General features: G+C 38.5%; 1 protein-coding gene across 1 annotated transcript in view; it reads right to left on the minus strand.

The window, feature by feature from the left end:
- The window catches only part of SYT1 (synaptotagmin 1), an 820,357-nt gene extending 807,042 nt beyond the window's left edge, over nt 1-13,315 (minus strand). The window contains exon 1 of the mRNA XM_045779553.2: nt 13,235-13,315. The gene's annotated coding sequence lies outside the window, so the exon portion shown is untranslated. The remainder of the gene's footprint in view (nt 1-13,234) is intronic.
- Between the last annotated feature and the right edge of the window lie 1,202 nt (nt 13,316-14,517).

The raw sequence follows: 14,517 nt of genomic DNA on the forward strand, positions 1-14,517 counted from the left end.
AACAGACTTACACACATATTGCTTTATTTTATTTACGGCTCAACAAATTTTTATGTTTGTTTTAGTTTTTGTTTTGTGTTTATGTGGGGACATGGGGGAAGTTAGAATGAGTGTTGAATTTGGCTAATTATTTTGGGGGGCATTTATCTTGATAACTATATAATCTTCCTCTGTCATTAATTTTGAACACAAATACATCTGTGTGAGTGGACTTCTGATCTTATTCCATTCCAAACAGGTCTTGTCTCTCAGGCTGACACCCACTAATGTATCAATTCTAGGACTATGAAGTTCTCCCAGAAGTTTAGTCACTGACAGTTTTGAAGGCCAAGTTTCTTAGAAGTTTGGGTTGTGTCACTTGGAAGCATCAAGACAGCAAAGCATTAAGAGTCCTGCCACTGGGATGAGTGAGGCCTGAGAGGGAGTCCGTTTCTTCTGCTTCCTAGAGGCTCGTCCTTGGATGAGGTACTTCTTTTCCTAAGCCTCATCTGAAATTTGGGGATTCAAACCACGGATCTCACGAGTTTCTTTTTAAGAATTAAATGAGATAAAGAGATCATTCAGATAACATACAAAGGAAGGTATATGATAAATGCCAAATGAACAATAGTTAGGATTATCATTTTATTGTTTCTACTGCTGCTGCAGAAAAGCACCCCTCTACACTCCCTCTCGGATGGCAACCCCCCAAGACTGTGTTCACGCTTTGGAAACCAAACTGTGAGCTGGAATCGATCGCCTAGATGTTCATTTGTATGGCTGAGCATCTTCGGACGAGGCAAGGATTCCACAAACCTACACATGGTTAGGTGGTGGCCCAGTGGCACAAGACAAAATGGGCCAAAAGCAAAAACCTTACATAGTCACAGCTTCTCTTTTGTTCTCTGCCCATGCTAAAACCAAAAGGATCACTCTCCTTTTTTATTTGATCACAGGGCTTTTGGCTAAAGAAGGACAAATTTCTCTGGGGGAAAGGCGTTTTGGAAAGTGCAAACTACCCCAGAAAGAGCCACCTACTCTAACTTCAGAACACGGGAGGAGGCCTGCGATTCTTGAGGGAAGCACCAGTGCCTTTCGCTTGCTCCTGTGCCTCAGAGCAGAGCTGGAGTGAGGAACAGGAAGAAAAAGCAGAGTGGGTAAGGATTCTGAGAGGGAGAAGAATGGTGGGATTTCTGTTTTGATTATATTTCATCACACTTGAAAAGCAAATAAAAATTAAACATAGTATGCGAAGCTTATTAACGTTAATCTAGATTACAAGTTCTATTTTGCATTGGTTTGTATTATGTGTGTGTAAAGAACTTCTGTCAAACATCAAATAAATCCTAGATTTTCACATTTTGTAGTTTCTTAAATAATAAGAGACAAAAGAGATGAATATAGGGGAAGGAAAGAAAAGAGAGACAGAGAGAGGCAAACCATAAGAGACTCTTAATGACAGACAACAAACTAAGGGTTGCTGGAGGGAGGGGTGGGGGATGGGCTAAATGGGTGATGGCGATTAAGGAGGGCACCTTCTTTTATTTATTTATTTATTTATTTATTTATTTATTTATTTATTTATTTATTTATTTATTTATTTTTAAAGAGCTTATTTATTTGACAGAGAGAGAGAGAGCACAAGCAGGGGGAGCAGCAGGCAGAGGGATAGGGAGAAGCAGGCTCCCCGCTGAACAGGGAGCCTGATACAGGGCTGGATTCCAGGATCCCGTGATCATGACCTGAGCCTTTAGCTGCTTAACTGACTGAGCCACTCAGGTGCCCCCAGGAGGGCACTTATTTTGATGAGTACTAGTGTTACACACAAGTGATGAATCACTAAGTTCTACTTCTGAAACTAATATTACACTATATGTTAACTAACTAGAATTTAAATTAAAAAAGATACAAAAAAAGTTAAAACATTAAAAAGCATTATCATGTAACAACTTAAAAAATAAGATACATATGTGATGCACTAAAAGTAAAATGTACCTTTATTTTTAAAAAGTTATTACTTTGATGTATGCTTCATCCACAGGTATCCTAGAATTAAGAAATATAAATCCTTTCAAAAAAAATTTAGAAGACACACATATACGTATTTGATTACTGTTTCCATTAGATAAACTCATATATTTGATCATCTTATTAAATCTAGAGTCATGGCAAACTTGGGCTCCAACCATCCAGCCCTTGTCCTTCCCCCCCTCTAGAGGGTGGCTGTGAGAGCCCACCGCTAGCAGTTTGGGGTTATGATATTCTTACCCATAAGCCGGAAGGAACACACTGAATATTTTGCATTTGTTTCAGTTGGATTATGATTCGTCCTAGCCAACTTCATTCTTCACTTCTTTTTTCCTTCTAAATTAGAAGGAAAGTAAAACTCTCTCCTGCCACTCTGATCCCATCTGATACCACTACATGGTATTTTCTTCCCCATTAGTATCTACATTTACTTCTGGTTACCATAGCAACCAACCACTTTTAGTAAAATCTGATACCAGGTTTTCTCATTTTCAACAGATAATCTGCATTGCGCATTTTTTTCTCCCGGTTTCAGGCCTGAAATCTCAGTATAATCCAACTTATGCTTCTTTAACAGAATCCATTTCTTTTTATTTTTTAAATCTCTTTTGAGACATTGTAAGTTTGTTTATAAAATAGCATCCCGTTTTCAAACACGCATAACAAGAGAGATTCATAAACATATCCACATTTTGCTTCCAGAAAAGACAGTCCAGTGGCCAAGGAGTCCTTTTTATTTCCAGCAACAAATATTCTGTGGCTTCTAGAATTTATACAACTGATTTTATATTCCAATAACTGCTGATTTTAAAACTAGCACCATGACTCATTTTTGGTTTTTAGTTCACTAACCAACCCTATTCTGCTCTGCTAATGTAAAAACAGAGTACTTACATACAGAAATTAGTTTTGTTCTTTATAGGACAACTTATGCAATTTTCTCCAAAATTTTACTGAAAATCAACTGCTTTGTTATTTGGGGATTTATTTCAATAATCCAAACGCTACATCCCCTATCTAATCAGGTATGCTAAAATTATCCCTGAAGAGTCACTGTGCTCTACTATCTGATTTACAAGCTAGAATTTCAGTAGTTTTGTTTTCCAAGAAGTACAACAGTTTATTTTTAACCACAAGGGAGAGACGAGCAGAATTTTTCAAGAATGATGTGAGCTCTCAAAGCAAATAGCCTCTTCTGAGAAAATGGTTTATATGGACAAGTAGATGATTGGATTTTTATAAAGAACTATGAAGCTACTTACCATAAAAGAGAGAAAAGTAGGAGCATAAGGAAATCATAATTTATTAGGTTTATATAATGCAATATAAAGGACAGTGAAGTAACAGACTAAACTTGCAGAGAAAAATGCCAAAAGCATACCCTATATAATTAGGATATACAAACATCATAATTTGTAATGTTTTCTGACATTTCAGACAACTTTCAAAAGGTAGAAAGATATTGTGAATTTATAAATATTTCATCAGAAAAATATTCTAAAACACTATTTCTGTACAGTTTAAATAGAGATTTAGACTAAATAATGCCTAGATATCTAGGGGTTTTTTCATATCAATGTTCTAGATGTTTTGTTACACAATGACAAGTTAACTGAAGTTTCCAATTATCATCGGGGATGGAGTATCTGTACATGGAAAATACCTGCCCTTTGAGGTCAGAGGTCCAAAACAGGAAACGATGTGACTTGGCATTTATTTCTGTCTAGTCAGTGGATCTACTAGTCTGAGAGATGACCTTCCTTACCTGCCAAATCCTCACACATTAGTCACTAAGGACTTATTGGGAATAATAAATGCAGCCTTGTACTTTTCCTGTTCAAATGTAGCCTGAAAAATCTTTGCACTAATTACCTTCTTCCTAAAAATTTCACATAAATTATTTTAAATATTTTGATGTCAGATATTTTTGTATGTATTTATATCAAACCCAGATTTTCAGCAGTAATACCAGACATGATTGTATTGTGATGGGAAGACACTCGGATACGAAAATAGAATGCACAAATAGATTAGCTTTCATCTGCATTTCTTCAAGTGCAAAAGGGTTGCTAGACATTCACTAGAAGGACTATAACTTCTCACCACTCCTTCCTTCTCTTGTTCCACTTGAAGAGAGAGAAATATAAATCTGGTGGATCACATTTCTTACACTGAGATAGATTATGGTTGTGATGGTTGGAATTTCCAAAAGGTAAAGGATCAAAGGTAAATAATAATCAGATAGAAGTGGTCTCTTCTCATTTATTTCAACGTGACTGGAGTGATAACCACTAACCCATCTTTCTCTCCATTGGGTCACTTTCTGACCTGCCTTGTGGCAGAGAATCCTTTCACAAACACTTGGTGTTCAACAATAATTAGAAAGAGATGATTATGGTTTAATATCCTTACAAATATGCCCCCAGTGGAGATATAGGTAGACAAACAGACAGATCTTTCTGAGAGCTTTACTAGTATTTTGGTGCTAGCCTAGGTTTTAACTCCATTTCACTTGGTTGGAAGAATTTTCTCACGGAGGAAAAGAAAAAAGCAAAGAAATATTCAAAAACTCAGAAATCTTGGAATTGTTAAAGAAGAAAGAAATTAAAAGTATTATCATGTCTGAAATTTTTCCTGATCAGTTCGTTTCTTTCACATTTATTCTTACGATATTTATTGAGCTCCTACGACAACTAAAATTTTTCAGAAAGTGGCTTTCTTCAAGTTTACAACTTAGATGGAGAGAGTATGAATATAAATAAATAAGTAGGTGAATAAATAATTAGCATATTATGAGTTGTGTTAATTAAGCTTATATACAAAGAAAAAGAATAGAAACTGATGGGGGAGCCTGCTTAGATAAGACGGTCAGGGAAAACCACAATATAACTATGACACTTGCTCTAGGCCTGAAGGGACAGAGCAGGACAGGAGCAGCCCAGGTAGAGGGAGGAGCCTCGGCAGGAGCCTTTAGGTTAAGAAAAGTCTTGAAATGTCCAAGAACCTGAAAGACCCAGTCAGTTGGAGCAAAGGCCAGGAAGAAAAGTGTGGGAAGTGGTTTGGTAGAGGTAGGCCATGCTGGGTACTTTCAACCATTCTAAATGCAATGGGAAGCCCTTGAACATTTTTGAGAGAGCTTTCATTTCTGTGACCAGGCTGTTTACTTATTTCAGTACTAACAACATAGTTATGTATTTCCCACAACATATTCCACCTTCCTGAGCAAGCCTAAGCTTCTTTAAGCATTTTTTTTTTAAGATTTTATATATTTGAGAAAGAAAGAGAAAGAGAGGGAGCATGAGCAGGGGGGAGGAGCAGAGGGAGAGGGGGAAGCAGACTCCTTGCTGAGCAGGGAGCCCGATGTGGGGCTTGATCCCAGGACCCTGGAATCACGAGCTGAGCCAAAGGCAGATGCTTAACCAACAGAGCCACCCAGGGGGCCCGTCTTATTCATTTTTAATGCTTAGTGTGTAGCAGGATCTCTATTAGACCTTTGTTCAATGAATGAACTACTAGAAAAATACCATGTTCTCTCTACCATCTACCAGTCCACCATCAAGGAAAAGAACTTCAGTAAGGAATTTAGCAGACTTCACTTTCTGCACCAATGTTACACTCTATCAGAGTTTATGTATTTTTATGTACATGTTTAATAGAGAAACATTTGAATTATTGATGATATTTGATCGATAGTGGTGCTATGTAATCCTAAAACTTTTTGCATATTGGTCTCTAAAGCCCCGCTCTTTGTTCAAATCTTCCTAGTAGTTTCCAAAATGCTAGTCAGAACCACAAATACTATTTTTTAAAGATTTATTTATTTGAGAGAGAGAGAGAGAAAGCATGAGAGAGTGCACAAGAAAGAGAGAACACAAGCAGGGGAGAGAGAGAGGGACAAGTAGACTTCCCAGTGAGCAGAGAGCCCAATGTGGGGCTTGATCTCAGAACCCTGGGATAATGACCTGAACTGAAGGTAGACAATTAACCAACTGAGCCACCCAGGCACCCCCACAAATACTATTCCAAGTCCAATCACCACATTTTCCTTGGTAGTACAGGTTATAACAATAATTTTTAAATAGTTGTTGTTGCAGTTCAATCCAATTCCCCCAAACAGTAACGGCAATAAATAAGACATCTTAAACTTCTTTAAAAAGCAAGCTTTTCTGGGAGGCTTGTTTATTCAAATCTTAAACCACGATGAATTAGCCTTCTCATAATTCTCCCCCAGATTGAAAAGTGGAAAAGACATCTAACTAGTCCATGTGAAATATCAGAAGGGCACTTGTTGTGGTGAGCACTGGGGGTTGTATGGAGGCGATGAATCACTGAATTCTACCAAAAACCCAATATTGATTGCATTTTGTGTCAATGAACTAAAATTTAAATTAAAAAAAAAAAAAAAAAAAAAGGAGAGGAGAGGGCCGATGCAGCACGTCTCAGCAGGTTCGAGGCCCTACCTAACTGCGAATATACAATAATAAATGCTAAATAAAATTAAAAGCGAAGGTAAAACAAGGAAGAACGATTTGAGCTCGGAGTGAGGATCAGGAAAATCCCGTGTTTTATTGCTACCATCTGATCACATTTCCCATGGAGTAAGAAAAGCACGAAACGTTTGAGCATCTCACTGTAACGTTAATAAATGGTGTTCCAAAGCTGGTCTCTTGAGAGTTCATTCAATCTTCAGCATTGAAGAGTTTGTCTTTGTCAAATGAAAGCAGATCGTTAGGTGATTAAATGAATGTGTGCGTGCGCACCCGTGTGGGTGGTTTACATGTATTTTGTTTCCAACCTTCCCTAAATCCTTTTACATAATAGAGGCGGAATAAAGCACACTGTAGTCCCACTGGACCGTCTCTAGCACTCAATACAGATAATTCCCTCTTCTAAGAAACCAGGATGCTGCGAGACTGATCTGAACCATGCATTTGACCCCTTTACAGAACAACACATCCCCTCAGGCTCCTCTTCATGTAGTCTGCGCTTGGCTTGTAGTTAGCATTTAGCGAGGGCAGGTCTAACCTGTTGAGAATTGGATAGAGTGCTGTTTTTTAGAGCCCTATGGCTGAAGACTGCCTTAAGAATCTCGATTTGGCTTTGACATTTGGACCTTAGAAAAAGAAGCAAATTCCATGTCTTTGGTCTTATCATGAATCATTCGATACACATCCTTTTAGCCTGGTCCTAGAAAAGCCCTGAATTAAAGTCAAAGACAGATGTTTGCCTCATATCTCACTTGACTGCTTAAAAAAAGAATTATTTCACACAAAAGGTTGTTCAGTTGAAATAGATCGATACACAGAAGCATAAAATCTATCTTCCTGTTCAACCAAATTGCTAAGATAATTAGCATGGGGGACTTAAGAATCCTTTAGATACTTTTTGCTTTGCTTTAAAGGTCAAAAGAGACTTTCATTTTCTGAGGGGGTGGGACAAATCCTGTTTTGTTGCGAATTGACACAGAGTTCGTGAAAGTTAACCGGCAAAACACTGCACTGTGAAGCTATGTGTGACAACTTTCTGCCTCCTAAATCAAAAATATATATGAGACGGGAACAAGATCTGTGCCCTATGAAGACAGTCGTAAAGTAAGACAGTTCAACCAGCTCTAAGAAAGTGTCTGGTTTGAAGATTAGAATTGGGAAGAGCCAGTGGGTAGAGGGGTCAAACAAAGGGAAAACGCATCTCTTTACCAAACATTACTTGACTGTTTCATTTGAGAGCTTTGACTGGGTTTTCCAGCCAAATCGGCCATGCTATGTTGGCAAAATGTAAAGAAATAATAATAAAATTGGAACTTGAGGGGCACCTGGGTGGCTCAGTCGTTAAGCGTCTGCCTTCGGCTCAGGGCGTGATCCCAGGGTCCTGGGATCGAGCTCCGCATTGGGCTCCCTGCTCCAATGGGAGCCTGCTTCTTCCTCTCCCACTCCCCCTGCTTGTGTTGCCTCTCTCACTGGCTGTCTCTCTGTCTGTCAAACAAATAAATAAAATCTTGTAAAAAATAAATAAAATTGTATCTTGAAATCTAAATGTATTTTTCTCTTATTAGCGGTTCTAGATTGCCTCTGATTTCTAACAACCAGAAATTGGTGAGGGCCTCAATTAACAATTACTAAGTCCAAAAGAATTTCATTGGTTTCCACTGGTATTCAAAGTTATTAATGCTATCCCAAGGTAAGGAAATCATATAAGTAACTCTCTCCAATCTTCATCACATAAAATATATTTTGTCCAAAATTTCATCATAAACTGTTAGAATACCTACTCATGAGGATGATGGAACAGTAAGACATCAATCTACTTATACTTTAATTTTAAAATTGGCCAGAGAATGCCTGATATGTAGTAGGTACCATGCCAGGGACTCCAAATTCAAAGATGGTGTCTTTTATAAGAAATCACAGATTAGTGGAGAGTTCTAATTGGCCTCATCTAATAGCTCATATCAGGGATTCAGGAAATTCACTCAATTAAGCTTAAGAAAAAGCAGGTTTGTTGTAAGGATATTTATTTTTATATCCTTATCATATATAATATGCATATTCTCTTAATGTATTTTACATATTACATATGCATAATATATAATATATATACTCTGATAATTTCTTATGATGCATATGTAATATATTTTATTTTTAAAAATTTTTAAGATTTATTTATTTATTTGAGAGAGAGAGAGAGAGCACAAGCCGGAGGGACAGAGGGAGAGGGAGACAGAATCTCAAGCAGACTCCTTGCTCTGTGCAAAGCCTGACTCAGGACTCCATCCCACGACACGGAGATCATGGTCTGAGCTGAAACCAAGAGGCAGACGCTTAACTGACTGAGACACCCAGGCATCCCTGTAATGTATTTTATGCACCAAGAACTGACAGACACAGCCCAGGGGTGGTTTGTGCTTTGTTCCCCACCTCCTTCCTTTCCTTTTTCTGTTTCCGAAGCATATCCTCCTTCATTTTCTCTCCACCTACTAGAGTCTTTATCTTCTATGCTTCTTTCCTACCCTCTCAAAGCTTTTGCTTTTATGAGGCTTTGCATCCATTTGTTTACTCCACAAACGTTTCTTAAATATATACTATGTACAGGCACAGTCTGTGGAATGTCAAAGAGAAATTACAGGGATGTTAAAAAGAAATTGCACCGGACTCATTAAATACAGCAAGACACGTATTATTCAAGTTTCTGCCATGGGGGAGAGGACTTCAGTATAGAACTGACCTCAGCCCCATCGAAAGAAAAGGCAGGAGAGTTTTTGAGTACTGGAATGACCTAGTGGAAAAGTACTAGAGGAAGTTAAGGGCGATGTAAGTCCGTCAATGTGATTGGGTCACCTATGTTTGCTAATTGGTGCTTACTGACGTTAGGCTCCTACCCTCCCACAGAGACTGGGGGAGAGGAGTTCAATTTTTCTTGATGATTATGTTTCAAAGGGATGACTTCCAGGTCTTTGAGAAAGACATCCATGCGTGGGTTATAAAACTGGCAAGAGGCTAGGAGAAAATTTACATCACAAAGAAGCAGAGAAAAAATTTACAGTTGCAAGTTTTGTAAAGTAAATGCTCTCAGAAAAGAGAGGTCAAGGGCCTAGAGTCTGAAATAAATTTGTTTAAAGTTTAGTCAAGCTGAGAGGGAAATTAAGACTGTATTGGTCAGAGATATAGCCAGCAGAAAATTAGGTACTAATCCCTGCTCTCCGAGTCTTATATTCTAGGAGACTATATTAATAAAAAAAAAGATAAACAGAGTTTAAGTAAATAAATAAAAGGGTGTATCTGATTAAGTACTATAGTAGAAAGCAAAACAGGGAAGAAGGCATGGACCACAGTGGATGAGAGGGGTAATACAGGGTGGTAGATGTCCTCACTAATAGAGTGACCTTGAGCAAAGTTCTGAGGGGAATAAGGTTAAACCAAGAAAATATTTAAGGGAAGAGAATTCCAGGCAGAGATAAGAACCAGTGTAAAATCTGAGTGAGGAGCATGTTTGATGGGAATCCCGACAGCAAGAAGAGCAGTAGAAGATGAAGTCAGGGAGATAACAGGGAGGAGGAAGACCAGACCATGTAGGAACCTTGACGTCATAGCAGGGACTCTGACGTTCATTTTGTATGAGAGGGCCACAGAGGAAGGGCAATCTCCTGTGGCCAACATTATAAAAGCATTGCTCTGGCTGCTGCATTAGTAGAAGTGTTGCGGGGAGGGGAAAATGCAGAAGTTGGGAGACATACAGGGGGATGCGTCTAGGAGACATTTGGAATCCGCAGTTAAGGAAAAGAGTGTGAACTGGAGATTAAAATGTGTGAATGATCAGTGTATGGGTGTTATATAAAACCACCTGACTGGATGAACATACTGACAAGAAGAGTATAGACAGGAAAAAGAATTGCCTTAATGCATGACAACAAGGAGAAAACAGACACAGAAACTCCCAAGGAGGGTCACAAGGTAGAGGGACACCTGGGCAATTTGAGAGGGCTCAGGAAATTCGAGAACTCTGTTATTACATCTATTAGAGATGATTTTATTCTAGAAACTTTGGCATAAAAAGAAGAGAAATAGGACAGTACCTAGAGGGAGACATGGAGATTATATATATATGTTTTTAAATAGAAGAAATTATAGGATATTTGTATGTCGATGAGAATGATTTATTAGAGTGGAGAACAATAAGGTAAGAGAAAAAGGAGAGAATCATTAGACTGATATCCTTGAATACATGAGACAGGGTAGGATGGAGTGCACCAGTGGAAGGCTGGCCTTACACAAGCATTGTCAGTGAGTACAGTTGTGGTGAAGTGGGGGGAAGCAGAGTATGTGGGTACCAACGTAGGCAGGTGAGCAGACATGGAGATAGGGACTTGTGAAAGTACTCCTAGTAATTCTTTCACCTTCAGGTTATGACTCAGTTCTTTGTAACTGGGTTTGCCCAACAGAATCTGATCAGCCTAGCTCGAATGTTGATACCTGGTATGCCACTGGTCATAAGTCATAGGTCACTTTGGATCCTTTGCATTCTTCAGATTAACAGCTGTCCTATTAGCTAAACATTCCTGGATGGAAGACCTTACCAGGAGAACAGAATTGTGCTCCAACCCATAGATCTTTATACAGGAGGGATGAAGGGAGAACAGTTTTCCCTGGAAGAGTTTATGATTCGTAGATTCTGTAAATACGTCTTACTGTGTGAAGAAAAATATAAACACATATAGAGATAACAAAGTGCTATGGGCTATGACATAAGTCATTATAAAATACAGGACTTAAACTCAGGAGAAGAGAAAGTCATAGCAGAATGGCATCAGAGCAGAAAAGAGCTGAGTCTGGAAAGCCTGGTGCTAATTTTCAAAAAGACATCCCAGGAATAGAAAAAATTTGAGCCATAAAATATAGATAGAGCACATTCCAGGAGTTGCAAGTTGTTCAACCTAGCAGGTGCATAAAGAAGTCAGGTGGGGCAGAGGGAATGAACTGAGAAGCCAGTTTAGCAAGAAATAAAGAGGCAAGGGCATAAGACTCCTCATACACACGCAAAAAATTTTTTTGAGTTTACTTTGTGTGTGTGACAGGTAGCTAACAATGGTTTTTAGTCATATTTGCATTTTATGAAGCTCTTTCTGGAATCAGAAGGCAGTTAAATTACAGGTGAGGGAGAAGGGAAACTATCTGGAACAGTCCAAGTGAGAAGGGATAGGATCTAAACTGAAATGGAAGTGGTAAGAATGAGAGTTGAAGAATAATCTGAGAGCAGGATGTAGTTAATGGATTTCTTGGTCAGGGAAAGGACAGGTAGACGGACTACATCAGGGAGAGCCTAAACCACATATACGCACTTAAAACATGGAGCTTCATGGGACGCCTGGGTGGCTCAGTCGGTTAAGTGTCTGACTCTTGGTTTTGGCTCAGTTCATGATCTCATCGGTCATGGCACTGATCCCCTCAGCAGGCTCCACGTTCAGTGGGGAGTCTGCTTGAAGATTCTCTTCCTCTGCCCCTCCCCCCTCAAATAAGTAAATAAATCATTTTAAAAAATATGGAGCTTCACAGTGTAAACACAGTGACAGAAGCATCTTACCTGCAAATGTTTGCTTACCAAAAAGAATTCATGAAGGATAAAAAATTACCCAAGTAATTATTGTCTAGAATTTAGGCCCTAGATAGAAAAATACAAGACAAGAAACCTGTGTAAACTCAGTTTTATAGACTCAATCCTAAATAATTATCTCGTATTAAAACAGGAATCCTCTCATCAGTGGGTAATCCCTCAAAAACATTTAGTAATAATGATGATACTTAATATTTTGAACCATGTATGCATTTTCTCCTTCAATCCTCACAATATTTCTCTATGGTAAGTAATAGCACTTCATTTTACAGATGAGAGATTAGAGACACAGAATGGTTAAGAAACTAGTTCAAGCAGTAATTATAGAGCTGGGATTTTTTTTCTGATATAGATAAATAAAAGCTTTTAGAAGCCATTGATAAATTTTAAGGGTGTAAAGTGGCCAGGAGACCAAAAAGTTTGCAAACCACTCTACTAAGTAAGCTGAGAAGTTTTATTTATGGCGATGCAGAGAAAAATAGATTTGCATTTAGAACATGACTCAGTGAACAGACTGGAAACAGGCTAGGAGACTACTGTCCCAGTGAGAGTTTAAGGGCGTTTATTTTACAAGAAAAACTAGGGGAAGAGGTTATTTTCTAATTTTAATTACTAAACAGATTTAAATTAGGAACAAAATATTCTATCTTATACTGATTCCCACTCTAGCATAAATGGTTTGGAAGGTTCTAATATATTCATTACACTTAAGAAAAAATAGTTAAGTAACAATAAAAGTTCACCGCAGATGCTCAACTGGGAAAAAATGAAGATGGGTACAAACTGTTTCAATATCTTAAGGGTGTTCATGTGGAAGAAAGAATTACACTTATCTGCTCTAGTGAGCATAATGAGTTCCAGTGGTTGGAATTTGCAGGGAGGCAGATTTCAGAACTTTGTGACATTACAACTGTTGAAAAACAGAATGAGTTGCCTTATTTAAATGTTAATTCCTTGAAAATTACTGTTTATAATGTGGACTCTATGCAAGCCACTGTATCAGGCACTTGACATGGTATCAATTCGTTTCACTCTTAAAACGACCCCAACTGATAGGTATTATTATGTCCCTATTTTATAAATTAGGAAACAGGCTTAAGAGTTTCAATCTTCACGGACTTACCCAAGGTTACTCAGCAAACGGATGACAGAGGCAGGATTCTAACTCGGGTCCTCTGATTCCTCTCCGGGGGCTTTTGCCACCAGCCTTTCCATGAAATGTGTGACAGCAGCTGCGAAAAATATTGTGACAGTCTGGATTAAAAGTGCTTCTGCAATTCTTTTTAAGCACTGAGATTTTTGAGCTACTCAGGGAGGGGATTCTGCTATTTCTCTTTATATTCTCAAAGCTTTTCACAATGCCTAGAGCACAGTTTATTTTCAATAAGTACGTGTTAAATTAACAATTGAAAATGTTGGGGCGCCTGGGTGGCACAGCGATTAAGCGTCTGCCTTCAGCTCAGGGCGTGACCCCGGCGTTGTGGGATCGAGCCCCACATCAGGCTCCTCTGCTATGAGCCTGCTTCTTCCTCTCCCACTCCCCCTGCTTGTGTTCCCTCTCTCGCTGGCTGTCTCTCTCTCTGTCAAATAAATAAATAAAATCTTAAAAAAAAAATTGAAAATGTTATGATTATAAAGAAGGAATGCAAAGCCCTGGTTAGAAAAGTTGTTGATGTGTTATTTTTAATCATCCTAATGATTAAGAATTATATTTAGTGTATGTCAATATTACTCGGTTTGGCTAAGTTAAAAATAACTGAAAATCAATAATATTGTCAAAAAACTTTTATCAATTCCACATAGATATGACCTTGGGCCCAAGGGAAGTGACTCTTTAAGGGTTTTATTAAATTGTTTTTGTATGTTGAACTGATACGAATGGGTTTGCCTACTGGAAAAGCCAGAGCAAGTCTTTCCCTTGATGTATCTTCCTCAGAAATGGAGTTGTATGAATAAGTTATTAGCTATTTTCAGCTTCCGTGAACATCACTCAGATGGCTCTTATAGGGTTAGAAAGGGAGAGATCTACTAAGTATTTATAAAATGATGTGGATTGTCTCCAAACTCTGTATTTGATTGTGGCTATGGTTTAGCATGTTAAGACAGTATGATAAAAGAGAAATATCAAAACAACAGGAGTCAGAATGATTTGTCCAGTGCTGTCTTTACCAGCAGCTAGTGTTGAACTGTGGCTACCAGATTCATTATAATTTATTTATTTTTTTTTTTTTAAAGATTTTATTTATTTATTCGACAGAGATAGAGACAGCCAGCTAGAGAGGGAACACAAGCAGGGGGAGTGGGAGAGGAAGAAGCAGGCTCATAGCGGAAGAGCCTGATGTGGGGCTCGATCCCAGAACGCTGGGATCACGCCCTGAGCCGAAGGCAGGCGCTTAACCGCTGTGC

This window comes from Ursus americanus, chromosome 17, assembly GCF_024610735.1.
Source record: "Ursus americanus isolate L20-20 chromosome 17, mUrsAme1.1.p, whole genome shotgun sequence".
Lineage (NCBI taxonomy): Eukaryota > Metazoa > Chordata > Mammalia > Carnivora > Ursidae > Ursus > Ursus americanus.